The following is a 16162-nucleotide window of genomic DNA, read 5'->3' as shown; positions in this document are numbered from 1 at the left end:
CCTCTAGACGAAGATGGCGCCCCCTAGTTACAGTCCTGGGTATAAATAGATGATCGGAGAGATCTCTGTATTGACCCCTAATATATCTATATATGGTTATTTGGTTGCCCCTCAGCTGACTTTTTTTTAAAAACTAACCCTAATTTTGCTAACCTTTCTGGGTGTTGTAGTCCACCCATTCTACTTATTAGGTTTTTTTTGCCCTTCTTTGAACCCGCTCAAGCTCTGATATGTCTTTCTTGAATACCGGTGCCAAAAACTGTCCAATTACTTGTCTGATGACCAAGACTAGTAAACCAAGACATCTGGATGTAAATCCCAGATAATTGTCACTACAGTTAAGGATAAAAAGAAATACACTTGTCAGATAAGCGGGAAGAGAAACGCACTTAATTCTGAAAACAAGCGGTTTAATGAAGCCAAACTTCATGAACCTGATGACAGAATCAATTTAGGAAGCCTCCACTTTGACGTGACTGATAACTGCTACTGTCCGGTCAGTTTTGGTCGTCATGATGATTAATGACCTTTTCTGGTCATGTAAAACCTTCCACACGACTTCTCCAACCGTCTGCTGACTTTTACAATATTTGTCTCACAGCTTTTGTATCCGGATGAAGTTCTAACCAATATTACGACTACAGAGACAAATGTGAGGGGCGATCAGCGGTGTAAAGAGGGGATTCCTACAGGTAACCGCCCAGGTGAGTAGTAACGACTAAATACAGCAGAGAAGAATCATAGAATGGAAGAGTTGGAAGGGACCTCCAGGGTCATCGGGTCCAGCCCCTGCTCAGTGCAGGATCACTAAATCACCCCAGACAGATATTTGTCCAGCCTTTGTTTGAACATTTCCATGGAAGGAGAACTCGCCGCCTCCCGTGGTAACCTGTTCCACTCATTGATCACCCTCACTGTCAAAAAGTTTTTTTCTAATGTCTAATCTGTTTCTTCTCCCTTTCAGTTTCATCCCATTGCTTCTAGTCTTTCCTTGTGCAGATGAGAATAGGGCTGATCCCTCTGCACTGTGACAGCCCTTCAGATATTTGTAGACGGCTATTAAGTCTCCTCTTGACCTTTTGCTTTTGCAACCTGAACGTTCCCAAATAATTACCAATCCCCATAGCACAATATTTGCAGACCGCTCACCATCTTGGTAACTCTTCTCTGAACTTGCTCCAGTTTGTCTGTCTTTTTTTAAATCGGGGTGCCCAGAACTGGACACAGTATTCCAGATGAGGTCTGACTAAGGAAGATAGAGGGGATAATGACCTCATGTGATCTAGACTCTCTGTTTATCTTAATTAGAGATGAGCGAGCGTACTCGCTAAGGCAAACTCCTCGAGCAAGTAGTGCCTTATGCGAGTACCTGCCCGCTCATCTCTAATCTTAATACATTCCAGAATTGGTTTTGCCTATTTTTTGCTACTGCATCACATTGTTGACTCATGCTCAGTATGTTATCTATTAGTCACAGATTCTCCTCGGTCACCGGCTGCAGATAGTTATGTAGATTTATTCATTCAACTGGAGTACAAACTAAATATGGATGACATGTTATAGGTGATAACACAGGATGGGCATTTACCGCCCAGACATGAAACACCCCTATGTGAGCAAGGACTACTATTCATTATATGATGTCTATACTGATGAGGGAGAAAGGGTTTTCCAGCTCCGGTACGAAGGGTCCTTTTACACTGACCAACTCTTGATCTGATGTAACCAGCGCTGATCGGTAGGCAGGTCAGTCGCTGCTGGTTTACTTTATGTTTTACACATGCAAAGAATTACTGCAATGGGAACGAATGATCTTTAGTCTGACCACTGATGTACATAGGCCGGCTGGTCATCTCCTCGGTAATATGGAGGGATGTAAAGCTACCAGGGAGCATTTTATGCTTGCTGAAAAGAAGATATTGCAATAGAAAATGGGGAAAAAATGACAAATGGTGCTTTTAATAAATCTACACAAATTCTAGTGGTCTGTTTTTTCGCCACATATTGTACTTCATTTAGGTGCTACAAACAATGTCAGAATCCCTTGGATATGCAAAACCTTTACAGAGTTATTGTATGTTAAAGTGACACGTCAGATTTCGAAAATTTGCTCCGTCACTAAGGCGCAAACAGGCTTCATCACTAAGGGGTTAACATAAGCTTTTTCATTTATGTGATTCACATAAAAAACTGTCCTTTTCTGGTTTGATTCACTGACCAGAATCGGACATGTAATGTCTACTGCCTGCCAGCATGGGGCAGCACACAGTCCGTATGTGCCCATGTGATGTCCAATGTGAGTTCTCTGGCACAACTCGCACTCAGCCATCTGAATATGGCCGACCAGATAAATCATATTTCCGGTGTCACATCTTATCTCTCAGCTGTGAGTGAATGCGGTTTCTTAGAATCCCACTCCCTTACACTGTACTGTAGATTATACAATCCCACAGTGTGTGATCTCACCGTAATACTCTTCCAGTTGCCATAAATGGGCACAATTGGGAAACAGATTCCGAGTAGTTTCATCCTAATATAACGTCTGAGCCGATTATAAGGGGGTTGGAGATAAAGTAACGGCTTACAGATGTGTTCTCTAACGGCTCCAAAGAGTTAGTTCAGAATCAGGAAGAGTCTAATGGCCGGACCGCCATCAGGGCAGGATAAATGGTTACAGAGGCCCCCGCTGACCGCTGGCTGCTGCCTGCCTGTCAATAAAGATATCAATATGTCCTGAGCCAAGTCAGTGATCGCCAGCACTCTGCACACTAGCAGTAGGAATTATATCTCGGGGGGTTGGATCCCTTTAACCCCTTCCCGCTATATGACGTACCGGTACATCATGGGAGCCTCGTACTTCCCGCAACATGACGTACCGGTATGTCATCGGGATAGCGCGAGATCATGACTGACCTCGCGCTATCCCGCAGCGGGAGCCGGCTGTCAGTCACAGCCGGCGTCCTGCTGCAACAGCGGAGGGGGGGGGGGGCATCGGAGATCGCTGTTAACCCCTTCCCTGCCGCGAACTAAGTAGATCGCGGCAGGGAAAGAGTTCAAAGTGGGAGCGTGCTCCCTCTCTGTCTCCGGCCGGCTCTCGCAATGTTATCGCGAGAGCCCGGCCTGTTGCCATGGCAACAAGACGCCAGACACTGTCGTCCTGTATTGCCAATGCCTATGATTGCTGTATAAGCGATAAGGCATGGCAGAGCAGTAGCTCTGCCATGCCTTATCACAGCAATCATAGGTGCAGTGCTACAAGTCCCTCAGAGGGACTCACATTGTGTAAAAAAAGAGTAAAAAAAAATGTAAAAAAAAACATTTTTGTGCTTTTCTTAATATTAGCATATTTGGTATTGACGCGTCCGACACGACGTGTACAAAAAGTTGAACATGCTTTTTAGCATTTTGCCTCCCAAAAAATGCAATAAAAGTGATCAAAAAAGCCGTACATTCCCCAAAATGGTACCAATAAAAACTACAGCTCATCTTGCAAAAAGTAAGCCCCCATAGAGCTCCGTACATAAAAAAAAAAAGAAGTTACAGGACTTTGAATGCAGCTATAGAGAAAAAAAGATTTCCAAAAAAAAGGGTTTTATTGCAAAAAAGTGCAAAAACCTAAAAAAAAATAACAATTTTGATATCGTTGTACCCGTACCGACCCGCAGAAAAAAATTAGTGTGTCATTTATGCTGCATGATTAATGCTGTAAAAATCTATGGCAGAATTGATGTGTTTTCTCTCCCTCTTATCATAAAAAAATTTATAAAAGTTTTAGGATATAGTCTATGTACCCAAAAGTGGCACCGATAAAAACTACAGCTCACCACGCAAAAAACAAGCCCTTATACGGCCGCGTCGACGGAAAAATAAAAAAGTTATGGCTTCTGAACAATGGAGATGGAAAAGTACCAAAAATCGTTTGGTCCTCAACGCCAAAATAGGCCGTGTCATTAAGGGGTTAAGGAGCCCCCCAGTGGTCAATGACAGGTTACTTTGCTCCCCACCACCCACTAAAGATGCCAACACCATCCCCCACCCGTCCCCTGGGGCTCTCATTAATCCCATTATATGGGAGCCCAATATATGTCCTGGCGGCTCTGTGTAATGGTCAGGGCCCGGCTGGCAGGAATATATCACCGGCCCATGAGTAGCGCCCGACATAAGGATGTGTCACACGTAGTGGGTAAAGACCACAACCAATCTGCATCACATTTCAGTCTTTAGCACTGGTGTGTATTTTCATGCAGATCTGCTTCAGACTTCACCCCTTCAGTTGAAAGCAGGAAATCTGCTGCGGATCTGTGCCATAACCCGCACCGTATAGTGTGGATTGTCATGCAGGTTTTTGTGTGGACCTGCAGCACAATCTGCCGTGTGTGAACACACTTTAAGGGCGCCCACCCACTGGTGTTTGCGATTTCGTGCGTGAAAAACGCAGCGTTTTCCTGCGTTTTTCACGGAGTTTTGGCGGCTTTTTCGCGGCATTTTCGCGCCTTTTCCGTTAATTTCCATTGACATTCATGGGTGCATTAAGAGAAAAATAAGGACACATATGCAACTGACAGTTCCTATGTGAAAAATTGCAACGGACTGAAAAAAAAAAACGCAAGTGGACAGGAGTACATTCAATACTAATTGCTCTTGAGAAAAAACGCAAAACGCAAAGGAAAAAAAATCGCCAGTGGGTGGGCGCCCTTAGGGTGGAAACACACAGTGCAGTTGGCCACACAAAATACTGGCATAATTGCATGGCGACTGGCCGCAGTCGGTGGGCACGGTCTGCTTGTGTGTGACCGGCCACAATGTGTCCTTGCATCCTTGTTTATCTATTTAACAGGAATCAGAACCAAGGCCATAACATAATTACAGCACCAGAACCAAGCTTGGTGATATACATAGATGCAATACCAGAACCAAGCTTAGTACGTAAATACAGCAGCTGAGCCAAGCTGTGTACATGTATACAGAACCAGGAACTGTATTTCCCCTTTATGACCAGTTTCAGACGAGCGCATTAAGGGCACATTTTACAGATGTATCCCAGCCCGACTGCAGGATTACAGAGCAGAGCTTGCTGCATGACAGGGAACTATGAAGTGTATAGACTGCAAGTAGAAGCAGGGGCGTACAAAGAACCCATGGGGCCCCAGAGCAAGACTCAGAATGCCTCCCTGCCCCGGCCTAGTCCTGGTCTGAGGTGACAGAATATAGAATTACTGTATGTACCAAGCTGTCTTATAGATGAGCAGTTCTATATTTGCTGCACACCATGTGTTACTGACATCCAGCTCATGGGAGATTTTATATGAGTTCTTTATGGAAAACAGAAACTAATGTTGGTGCAGAAATGGCCGAACTCCGTCTGTATGGAATATACTATTCCTGTAGCTTGGGCTCCAGATCTACCGGGGACAGGAGCCCGGGGATTGTGGAGGACTCTGCTGTAAATTACTCTTCATGACCCTTTTTCAGACCCCCCAGGACCCCCATGTTATTGATGAAAACCAGAATTAGTTCCTTGTAAGTCCCGATTCACAACTGTAGTTTTTGGTGATGTTTTCTGCACTGACAATCACTTGGTGGTTAAGTGAGCTGCAAACCAAGTGACTTCTATGAGTGAATGATCCTCACTCCCTTGCTCTGTCAGGATCATTTTTAAGATCTATAATATGAAAAAGATATTAACTTTATTCTTGGCAGATGACGGTACCGGGAGCTCAGAGGGACGTCTGATATCTGCAGATTGTAAAGCAGAGGATTGTGATATCATACATGCTACATATGAAGAACCTGCCATTATCCCAGATATCTCCTCAGCCCTTCACAGTAAAGATCCATCATCTGATCCTCTCATACAGGTCCCATCTTCTGATTCATCACAGACTGCTAAATTTCACAGAAGGAGAAAACCTCAAAGAGCTGACAGAAAGGAGAAGCCATATTCATGTTCAGAATGTGGGAAATGTTTTACTAATAAAACAGGCCTCATAAAACATATGAGAATTCACACAGGAGAGAAGCCGTTTGTATGTTCAGAAGGTGGGAAATATTTTACATTGAAATCACATCTTGTTAGACATCAGAGAATTCACACAGGAGCAAAGCCATATTCATGTACAGATTGTGGGAAATGTTTTACTAATAAATCTGCCCTTGTTACACATCAGAGAATTCACACAGGAGAGAAGCCATTTTCATGTTCAGAATGTGGGAAATGTTTTACACAGAAATCAGACCTTGTTAAACATCAGAGAATTCACACAGGTGAGAAGCCATTTGTATGTTCAGAATGTGGGAAATGTTTTACACATAAAACAGGCCTCATAAAACATATGAGAATTCACACAGGAGAGAAGACCTTTTCATGTTCAGAATGTGGGAAATGTTTTGCTTTTAAGTCTCGCCTTGTAAAACATATGAGAATTCACACAGGAGAGAAGCCATTTTCATGTTCAGAATGTGGGAAATGTTTTACACAGAAATCAAATCTTGTTACACATCAGAGAATTCACACAGGAGAGAAGTCATTTTCATGTTCAGAATGTGGGAAATGTTTTACTAATAAATCAAATCTTGTTACACATCAGAGAATTCACACAGGAGAGAAGTCATATTCATGTACAGATTGTGGGAAATGTTTTACACAGAAATCAGACCTTGTTAAACATCAGGACACTCACATAGGAGAGAAGTCATTTTCATGTTCAGAATGTGGGAAATGTTTTGCTTTTAAGTCTCGCCTTGTAAAACATCAGAGAATTCACACAGGAGAGAAGCCGTTTGTATGTTTAGAATGTGGGAAATATTTTACAGGGAAATCAGACCTTGTTACACATCAGAGAATTCACACAGGAGAGAAGCCATTTTCATGTTCAGAATGTGGGAAATGTTTTGCTTTTAAGTCTCGCCTTGTTACACATCAGAGAATTCACACAGGAGAGAAGCCGTTTGTATGTTTAGAATGTGGGAAATATTTTACAGGGAAATCAGACCTTGTTACACATCAGAGAATTCACACAGGAGAGAAGCCATATTCATGTACAGATTGTGGGAAATGTTATACACAGAAATCAAATCTTGTTACACATCAGAGAATTCACACAGGAGAGAAGCCATATTCATGTACAGATTGTGGGAAATGTTTTACACAGAAATCAGACCTTGTTAAACATCAGGACACTCACATAGGAGAGAAGTCATTTTCATGTTGAGAATGTGGGAAATGTTTTACTCGCAAATCAAATTTACTGCAACATCAAAAAGTTCACACAGGAGAGAAGCTATTTTTTAAACCTGTTTTTTCTAACCATGATGAATAAGAAATGTATGTAATTACCAATAAACATCCGTTATCCGGAAACAAATATAATCCAGATAACCCACCTTTATATCACCCGTGTACATAGAATATTTCACACTGATACATATAACTGCGTCTCTAAACTTGTGTCTGACTGTTCATAAAAGTTTACTTGTGTAACTTACATGTTTGTATTTGGGCCGATCTTTCTTCTTCCTTTAGATGATGTTTCCTCAGAACTGATGGAGATGAGGGAGAGCTGGTACCCATTATGTGTATAAGTAGTGAAGGGAGAATCACTGCGGATCCCGGACTTAGTGGAGTTTGTTAGGACATTGTTTGGTTTTGAGAATGATCCTTTCATAAATGATAATGGTAAGAACCGTATTCCAGCACTGAGCCCAGCAAGGGCGTCTCCCCTCCATCTCATCACTATAGGGTCATATACTAGGAAGAGTCGCACACAGTAATATACGGCTGTGATCACATGGGAAAGGTGTAACATATCAGACTTTACTTATACAGGACTATACAACTAGGGGCGCACGGCCCGATAAAACAAACCCCCTACATGTTTCACACTCAGATGAGCTCTGAACACTCCAGATTTCAGGAGAGCCAAGAGTATCATACATAAGTGACAACTTGGGAAATCTGCTGCGACATAATAGTCCATATCAGGGTGCAAACATTTACAGATCAGGTAGATACTGCCAACAGGAATACATAAGATCTTACTTAGACTTCAAGCCTAACAGAACCCGGGCGCACATCTCCGTAATCCAGTAAGACTCACGTAGGAAAGGTTTTCTGTGCCAATCACCTCCCTGAGAGGAAGGATTAACCCTTAGAAGACATATTGAATGGTTTTGGATGAAATGTTGTGATGTCATTCAGGCAATATGGGTTCTTTGTACATTATAGCCATTTCCTTCCCGGGGAGGGGATTGGCACAGGAAACTATTGGTACATGAGTTTCCTGGATTATGGAGTTGTGTGCCCGGGTTCCGTTAGCCGTGAATTCTAAGTCTGATCTTCTGTATTTGTTCTGACAATATCTGCCCGATCTCAGATTTACATTTTCACTTTCTGTGGTGATTGAATGTAAATGTTCGCTCCCTGATATGGACTATTGTGCCAGACCGGCTCTTCCAAGTTACCACTTATGTATAAACCTCTTGGATCACCTGACATCTGACAAGCCCTGATTAACAACTTACCTGAGTTGGAAAGGTGTAGGTGGGGAGTTTAATGGGTTCAGCACAAAGGGCTATACCTAATTCACTAATCTCAGTCCTTGCCACACACTCCCCTAGATGCTGAGGCACCTCAATAGTCAGGGAGCGGCTAGCAGTCCATCAGGATTCTGTTAGGTGATTATAAGGAGCTGATGAGCACCAGCGGCAGCCGCAGGCCTGGCAAAGCCCTCCAAGTCAGCTAGAAGCATGGCGTAATAGATTGCATATCTGTTATAGAGCTCAAATAGAGATATCAATCCCACCTTGGCCGGCTTCTGCTCCCTGTTCCTCTCTGCAGGCGTATCTTGCAAGACTTAATTAGCCACCGTTTTCTTTGGCTTTCTTGTACAAATGTAATTAAGAACAAATTGAGTTTAACCCCTCGTTAGTGTGCAACATTGACTGCCTTTCACTCGTTGGTCCCCGTTAGCTCCGACGTTCATGGCATCACATGGTACTATTAAATATCAAGTAAATTCATATACATACACAAATGAATTAATTATACATAATTTAATAAAAGTGTTTGAATAACATTGATTTCGTTTGGAAATTAATTGATTACATATCTGAGTAACTTGTTGGCATAATCTGTTTCTGGATTTTATTCTTCTAATAGCAGTTGGTAAAATCCTGCCGCTGCTTGTGTTGTAACCGGTCTTATAGATTTCAATTACCTTTATATGAGAATCTAATGTAAATATCATTGGGTATCCATTCTATTTCCAATGTACTATTATTATGGGCCATTGTAGGTGACGATCTTCATATTACCGCTATTCATTCTGCATCATCTATTGGCTTTACGTGCAGATAGATTAGAGTTCTGTTATTTTACAATAAGAATCACATATTGATATTTGATATAAATACATGAATACACATTATCAGATAATTCAGCTGCCTTCATTAGCTGGAGGTTCTGCCCTATCCCAAATGATGACTGTCATCAATGAATCTAGCATACCACACCATGCGGCTATGTGATGCCCTGAACGTCGGAGCTAACGGGAAACAACGAGTGAAAGGCAGTCAATGTTGCACACTAACGAGGGGTTAAATTCACAAGTGTTTTGAATTAATTAAAGGTTTAGTTTTTAAGGCAGTCTGTTAGATTATTATGTAGAGGTGAACAAGGTTTTATAAAAACTGAAACACGTTCTGCATATTTGTGAAATGCACATTTTATTAATAAAGCAGAAAATCTGAAATGCAAGCAGCATCCCGACTGTGAATTACATTTATACATCTCACTTATACCCTGACAGGTTAGAATATTTTGTCTGTTACCAGGACTGTGACTGTAACAAGGGAGCGCCCTCTAAATCTAGAGGAAAGAAGGTTTCTACGCAACATAGAATGGGTTCTTTACTGTAAGAGCAGTGAGATGATGGAACTCTCTACCTGATGATGTGGTGCTGCTCACTAGAAGAGTACAAGAGGGGCCTGGATACCATTCTTGAGTGCAACAAGATTACCGGTTATAGTCACTAGTTTACTTCAGAGGGGTCGTCATCCCGGGATCGCTGATCTAGCTGCCAGACTCGGAGTCGGAAATTTTTTTCCATTTAAAATAAGGAAAAATGGCTTTTACCTCATTGGGTATATTTGCCTTCCTGTAGATCAATATTGGGGTGATAGGCTGAACTCCGTGGATTTACTATGTTTCTATGTTTTGTTACTATTTATTGTATCGCTGCAATCAGAATCTGCGATAAAGGATAACATTCTATATAAATTACACCAGCATGACAAAGTAATAATGCACCAAGTGTGGAAATGCTGTTTTTTTTTCACAAAAACCTCTCTGTAAAACGTGAAAGAAAGTAAAAAATCAAAAACCATAAATTCAATGTTGTCCCCACAAGCATAAAGAATGACGGCTCACCCGGCCTCACTTGTTCCGCTGTCAGGAAACTTCATCGGCTCCATTTATTCCTAGGATGATGGGAATTTGATTGTGGAAATCCTCGTCTTTTGTACAATTGCATCTGAAGCGATAGGATTGCACAGAGGGGATGGGAATTTTTCATTTTTGGATATGGACCCTTTTGTAGTGTAACAGGCGGTTACTGTCCGCTTAAAAAAATGTTTTGGTAATAATTCTCCCTTCTTCGTGACTCACACTAAATAGTCAATAGATCAGAGTCTTGGCCGGTAAATGTAGGATTCCAGTCATTAGTATTAAGGTACGGAGTAAAATGTAAGAAGACCTGTGAATGTAGCGTCTATATAAATTCCTATGTGACCAATGGTGCTGGGATGATGTGTGTTTCCTTACAAACTCTCCCACATAGAGAAGTCCATACATAGAGAGGCAGCATCCACGGCAGCAAGATGAATAAAAAGGAACTTTATTCCATTATGGATCCAGTAACAAAAACAACAACATGGACTGCAAAACCAGGTAGTAACGGCGACATTTCCATCTAGATAGGATCTTTCTCAAGGCCAGTCAAACTATCCACACTCAAAGTTTATATAGATGTAATAATTAAAAACTAATTACCACCAGCTGATTGATCGTCATTAGAGATGAGTGAGCACCAAAATGCTCGGGTGCTTGTTGCTCGAGTCGAGCTTTCTGCGATGCTCGAGAGTTCGTTTCGAGTAACAAACCCCATTGAAGTCAATGGGCGACTTGAACATTTTTATATATGACCCATGCTCCGCTAAGGTTTTCATTTGTGCAAATCTTCAAAACCTGCGAAACTGATGGAAACGACACAGATACAGATAGGGCAGGCGAGGGGCAACATGCAGGGCTGCATATCAGGCTCCCAGGTCCCACTATTAAGCCACAATAGGGGCAAGAGTGGGCCCCTCCCCCCCTAACAATTTTTACTTTGGACAAACCCTCATTAGCAAGGCACACCTTAGCTAAGCACCACACTATCTGCAACCAAGGACAATCACTGCCTGCGGGACACACCGCTGCCTCTTCTCCTGGGTTACATGCTGCCCCCCCCCCCCCCCCCCCGCACAACCCAGTGTCTATTTATAAGTGCGTCTGCCATGAGGAGGAACCGGAGGCACACACTGCAGAGGGTTGGCAGGGCCAGGCAGCGACCCTCTTTGAAAGTGTGGGCGATAGCCCACAATGCTGTTGAGAATTGATAATATATTGACGTTCCATCTTCATTCCAATCCTTTGCCACCTCCGTCAGGTGGTCATAAACGCCGTGGGCATAAAGTGGAGTCCGCTCCAGCCCAGCACTTCTACACATCTCCACAATGCAGCAATACTCGGTGTGCGAAGTATGTGAGCGGGCCCTGGGTCAGCCTCTATCTCAGCAAACACCTTGTGTGGCCCAAGGTGCTGCGAGTGACATAGCAATGTGGACTCCATGTGTCCACACACTACTCATTCTGTTTGGGTGTCGGATACCTCATCGACAACGCAAGGGGTAAACCATCTGCACTCTGCACCCTACCCAAGTCTGTCAGTGTTTTGGGGATAGACAGGTACAACTCGGGGGGGGGGGGCTAACCTGTGGAACGGACAGTGGCACGGCTCCGGAGATCCTGAGCAAGAGGGGATATTATGGACCTTCCCCGACACCTTTAGGACTATCAGCAACACCTGCGAGCTACAGCTGATATCCCTGCAGGCTGGGATAACCCTGGGAAAGACTCGACACCGGACCGATCTGCACCCGAACATCGGGACCGTGCACCGGAGACAAGCTGCGGCCATTCTGGGTGCCGAGAAGGAGCGCGTCGTTCATAGGAGTGCAGTGCCCAGAGGAAACCTACTAGAGACAAAGTAGGGCAACGATTCCATTCCCCGAGGTGAGCGAGGGTAAGGGAGAGCGGGACAGGCTGTACTTACCAACTCAGCGGGCACCCGATTCCACCGGAGCAGCTAAGGGAGACGTCCGGATGGGTGAGCGGGGAAGTGGAGGAGGGAGACGGACCAAAGCAGGGCAACCAACAAGAAGAGTGAGGTGCCCTATCAGATCCGAGGCAGCTTCTTTCTGGGACGAAAAGCTAAAGATGATAACACAAGCAGCCCCTGCCTCCTCGCCATCTTCTCCCCCCACTCCCCCCCTTTCTTCACCACAGGGGCAAGTTTTTTCCCGCCAGAAGCCTCACCACCATCTTACCTTCCCTGAGAGGAGATAGAGGCTGAACAAATAAAGGTGAGCCCACTAATCTCTGAACACTCAGCATACAAGAGACCCGCTCTAATTTTTACGGAACCTACAGTGCAAACCTTAAGTTCCAAACTATAACAATTTTTTACACTATAGACTCTCATAAAGAAAGTCAACTCTTAATTTTTTCACTGCCCCCAGGCAGAGCCTGACCACGGAGTGTAATGGCTGCTTGATTGCAGAACCCCATTGCAACAGCACACTCCGGGGCCCTTTCCAGCAGCAATCATTTAAAGAAAATGGTCAGAACAGGCAGAGAAAAAGGGGGAGACCTCCAGGGCACCCCTCGCCCAGCCAGAGGACAATCAGACCTTCAACGATTTCTGAAAGACCGGACCGCTCACTCCCCTCATGCAGTAAGCAAGATGGCGCCATCCCAGCAGACCGCCGCTGCAACCGTGGCCGACAGGGAGATGGAAGATTCATCAGATGAGGAGGACGGCGAAAGAGTCTCAAAGGGCTTTATGAAGGAACTATTCTCCTCAGCTCTTCGCCCTGTTATGGCTGATTTTAATGAAATAAAGGAGGAAGTCAGAAGCATGGGAAGGAGGATAGATGATTTAGAGAACTCCACTTCCTGTATTACAACACACTCTCTAGAAATGGCGCAAGCTCTGAAAGACCACCATGACCAGCTAAATAGAGTTCTGTTACTACAAGAGGACTTAGAAAACCGTAACAAACGTAACAATGTGCGTTTAAAAGGACTCCCTGAATCCTGGGCCACAGAAGCCCTTGAAAAAGTTGCTATGGAAATCTTCACTTCACTAGTAGGGCCTGACAAAGCGACTCCTATGGTCATTGAAAGAATTCACCGAGCAATGAGACCAGTCCCAGCCAACACTGATCCACCCAGGGATATAATTTGCAAATTATTATCTTTCCCAGATGCGCTGGCGGTTCTGAGGGCAGCGAGAAACTCACAAGATCTACAGTATGGAGGTACTATGATCCAAATCTACAAGGACCTGGCCCCCTCCACATTGACGAAAAGAAGGGCATTGAGACCGCTACTAGACGTCCTAAAATAAAAAAAATATAAAATATGCGTGGTGTTCCCCTTCGGCCTGGGCTTCAACTACAAAAGCAAGCGCTTTAACATACGCTCCCCAGAAGACCTACAGAACTGCTGGCCACACCTGGGAGTCGATCCAATTTACTTACCCTGCTGGTTACCCTTACCAGAGCTACAAAATTGCACACAACTGCCCACGCCAGAGATGTGGCAACTGGTCAGAAACCAGAAATCTCCAAAGAGCAAAAAGAAGAACAGAGAGGAAACTACACCAAATGACACTTGATACTCTGGACGCTGATCCTATCACTTAATATCTCTGACCGACTAGGCGTTCTACCCAGTTGGCAACCAAAATGGTTACTTGTTTCATAGGACAGTTCACAAGAGGACATTCTAAATAGTTAATCTACTGTGCTCTTCTAAGGTCATGCACACTCACCGCAATGATTATAGTTACCTTGCTCGTCCCGAGCAGGAAGAAGTTACTGGGCCCCGGTGGTGCCTGTACCGATCAGGCTAAAAGCCAAGTTAAGATATAAACTCAGCTCATAACGCTGCATATCTCTCTCTCCCCCCCCCCCCCCCCCTCCATATTTGTGTATACTTACTCTCGTGGAGGAAAAAGACCTATCGAGAGTAACACAAAGTTACTTCTACAAGTTATTCCTTCCCCTCTTGTCTTTCAGTCACTGTCTTCTATCCTTCCATTTTGCCCCTTCCCCACCCCCTTCCCGCTCCTCACCCTCTCATTCCCTCTTATTACTCTGGAGAGAGACCCTCCAGACTACCCCTCTGATAAAGTCGTTTATTGTGTATTCACATTCTAACCTTTATTTTCAGCACTCCAAGCCAAGAACAGAGCTCTTCTCTACATTAGCCCCCTCCTAGGCTGAAAATGCATACCACCCGCATTTCTACGTTCAATGTTCGGGGCCTGAATTCACCTCTCAAAAGGCATAACCTCTCGGCACTACTAAAAAGGTATTGTCAGAACCGGCAACTCTCGGGGCCGCCGTGCCCGCACCACCGGTCCGGCCACCCGGGGTGCAGGAGCGCGGCGCAGAGGTACCCCGGTTCTTGTGATCTCCCCGGGCCGCTGTAAGACTGGTCGCCGCCGGGTTGCTAGGGAGGCAGCTGGTGCTTCTAGTGTCCTGACTACCAGGCTGGCTTCCCTAGTAACTGTCTGTGCAGCTAGACTGGGGGCGTGTCCCCAGCACCGCCCTGATTAGCCCTGCTGCTGTCAGGCTCCCCGCCCCAATCAGCTTCTGGGGCGGGAGCGCTGACAGCATTTAAATAGGTGTGTTTTCCTCTCAGGCCTCGCCAGTGTTAGTTTGGTTCTCCAGCTGCACCCGCGTTTATCCTGACTGCTCTTGTGACCTCGGCTTTTCTGACACCTGCTTTTGGACTTGACTACGTTTTTGCCTGACCCCTCCGTACTGCGTACCCTCTTGTTGCCGACCCGGATTGTCTGACCATTCTACCGTTGCTTGTCTCAGTGTCTGTTTGTCTCCCGTGTCCCGCTTCCCTAGTGAGGGTAGGGACCGTCGCCCAGTTGTCGCCCTGGGGGTTAGCCCAGGGGGGCAAGTAGGCAGGGACAGGGGTTGCGGGATATCCCAGGGACCCCCATATCCCGGACACTGTCCTGACAGTAACACTGGCCGAACTAAGGTCAGACCCTTGCATCTGCCCGGCAACTTTGAGCCCCTCGATGGAGGCCGTGGCGGCTGTAGCGAACCAGGTCCAGGTCCTTACGACCCTTGCCCAGGACCTAACAGCCCGCTTGCAGCCACGGGAACAAGTGGCAGCTGCAGGTCCCATGCAGCCCTCGTCCGCTCCAGGAACGATGTCAGAACCTCGAGCCACGCTTCCGGATTGCTTCTCCGGAGAGAGAGATCAGTTTTTTGCATTTAGAGAGAGCTGCAAGCTCTACTTTGATCTCCGCCCCCACTCCTCTGGTACTGAATACCAGAAAGTGGGAATCGTAATTACCCGCCTGAGGGGAGAGCCCCAAAATTGGGCTTTCTCGCTACCAGCTGGCTCTCCAGCCCGACTATCCCTTGACGCCTTTTTTTCCGCCCTGGGTCAAATTTATGACGAACCCGACCGGGCGGGCTACGCAGTCTCCAAACTTCTGGCCCTGCGCCAGGGTTGTAAGATGGCGGAGGACTACTGTTCCCAATTCCGTCAACATTGTACGGAATCCCGGTGGAACGATGCCGCCCTAAAAGACTTATTTTTGACCGGTCTGTCTGAGGGTCTCAAGGACCTACTTGTGGCCCACCCAGAGCCTAAAACCCTGGAGCAAGCCATGTCGCTGGCTATTCGAGCCGACCGACGTTTGAGGGCCAGACACGCCGCTCGGACCACCCCACTCCCCACGTCTACTTCTTCGACTGACCCGACCTGTTACCCTCCCACCACCGAGGCCATGGAGCTGGGAGCCGTGAAC

The 16162-nt window shown here is 45.3% G+C and overlaps 1 pseudogene; it reads left to right on the top strand.

Moving 5' to 3' along the window:
• Positions 1 to 7494, top strand: part of LOC136627335 (zinc finger protein 271-like) — a 47400-nt pseudogene extending 39906 nt beyond the window's left edge.
• The last annotated feature ends 8668 nt before the right edge of the window (positions 7495 to 16162 follow it).

This window comes from Eleutherodactylus coqui, chromosome 5 (assembly GCF_035609145.1).
Source record: "Eleutherodactylus coqui strain aEleCoq1 chromosome 5, aEleCoq1.hap1, whole genome shotgun sequence".
In the NCBI taxonomy this organism is placed as follows: Eukaryota; Metazoa; Chordata; class Amphibia; order Anura; family Eleutherodactylidae; genus Eleutherodactylus; species Eleutherodactylus coqui.
Note: the sequence above shows the minus strand (reverse complement) of the source record. Positions and strands in the feature narration are given on the sequence as shown.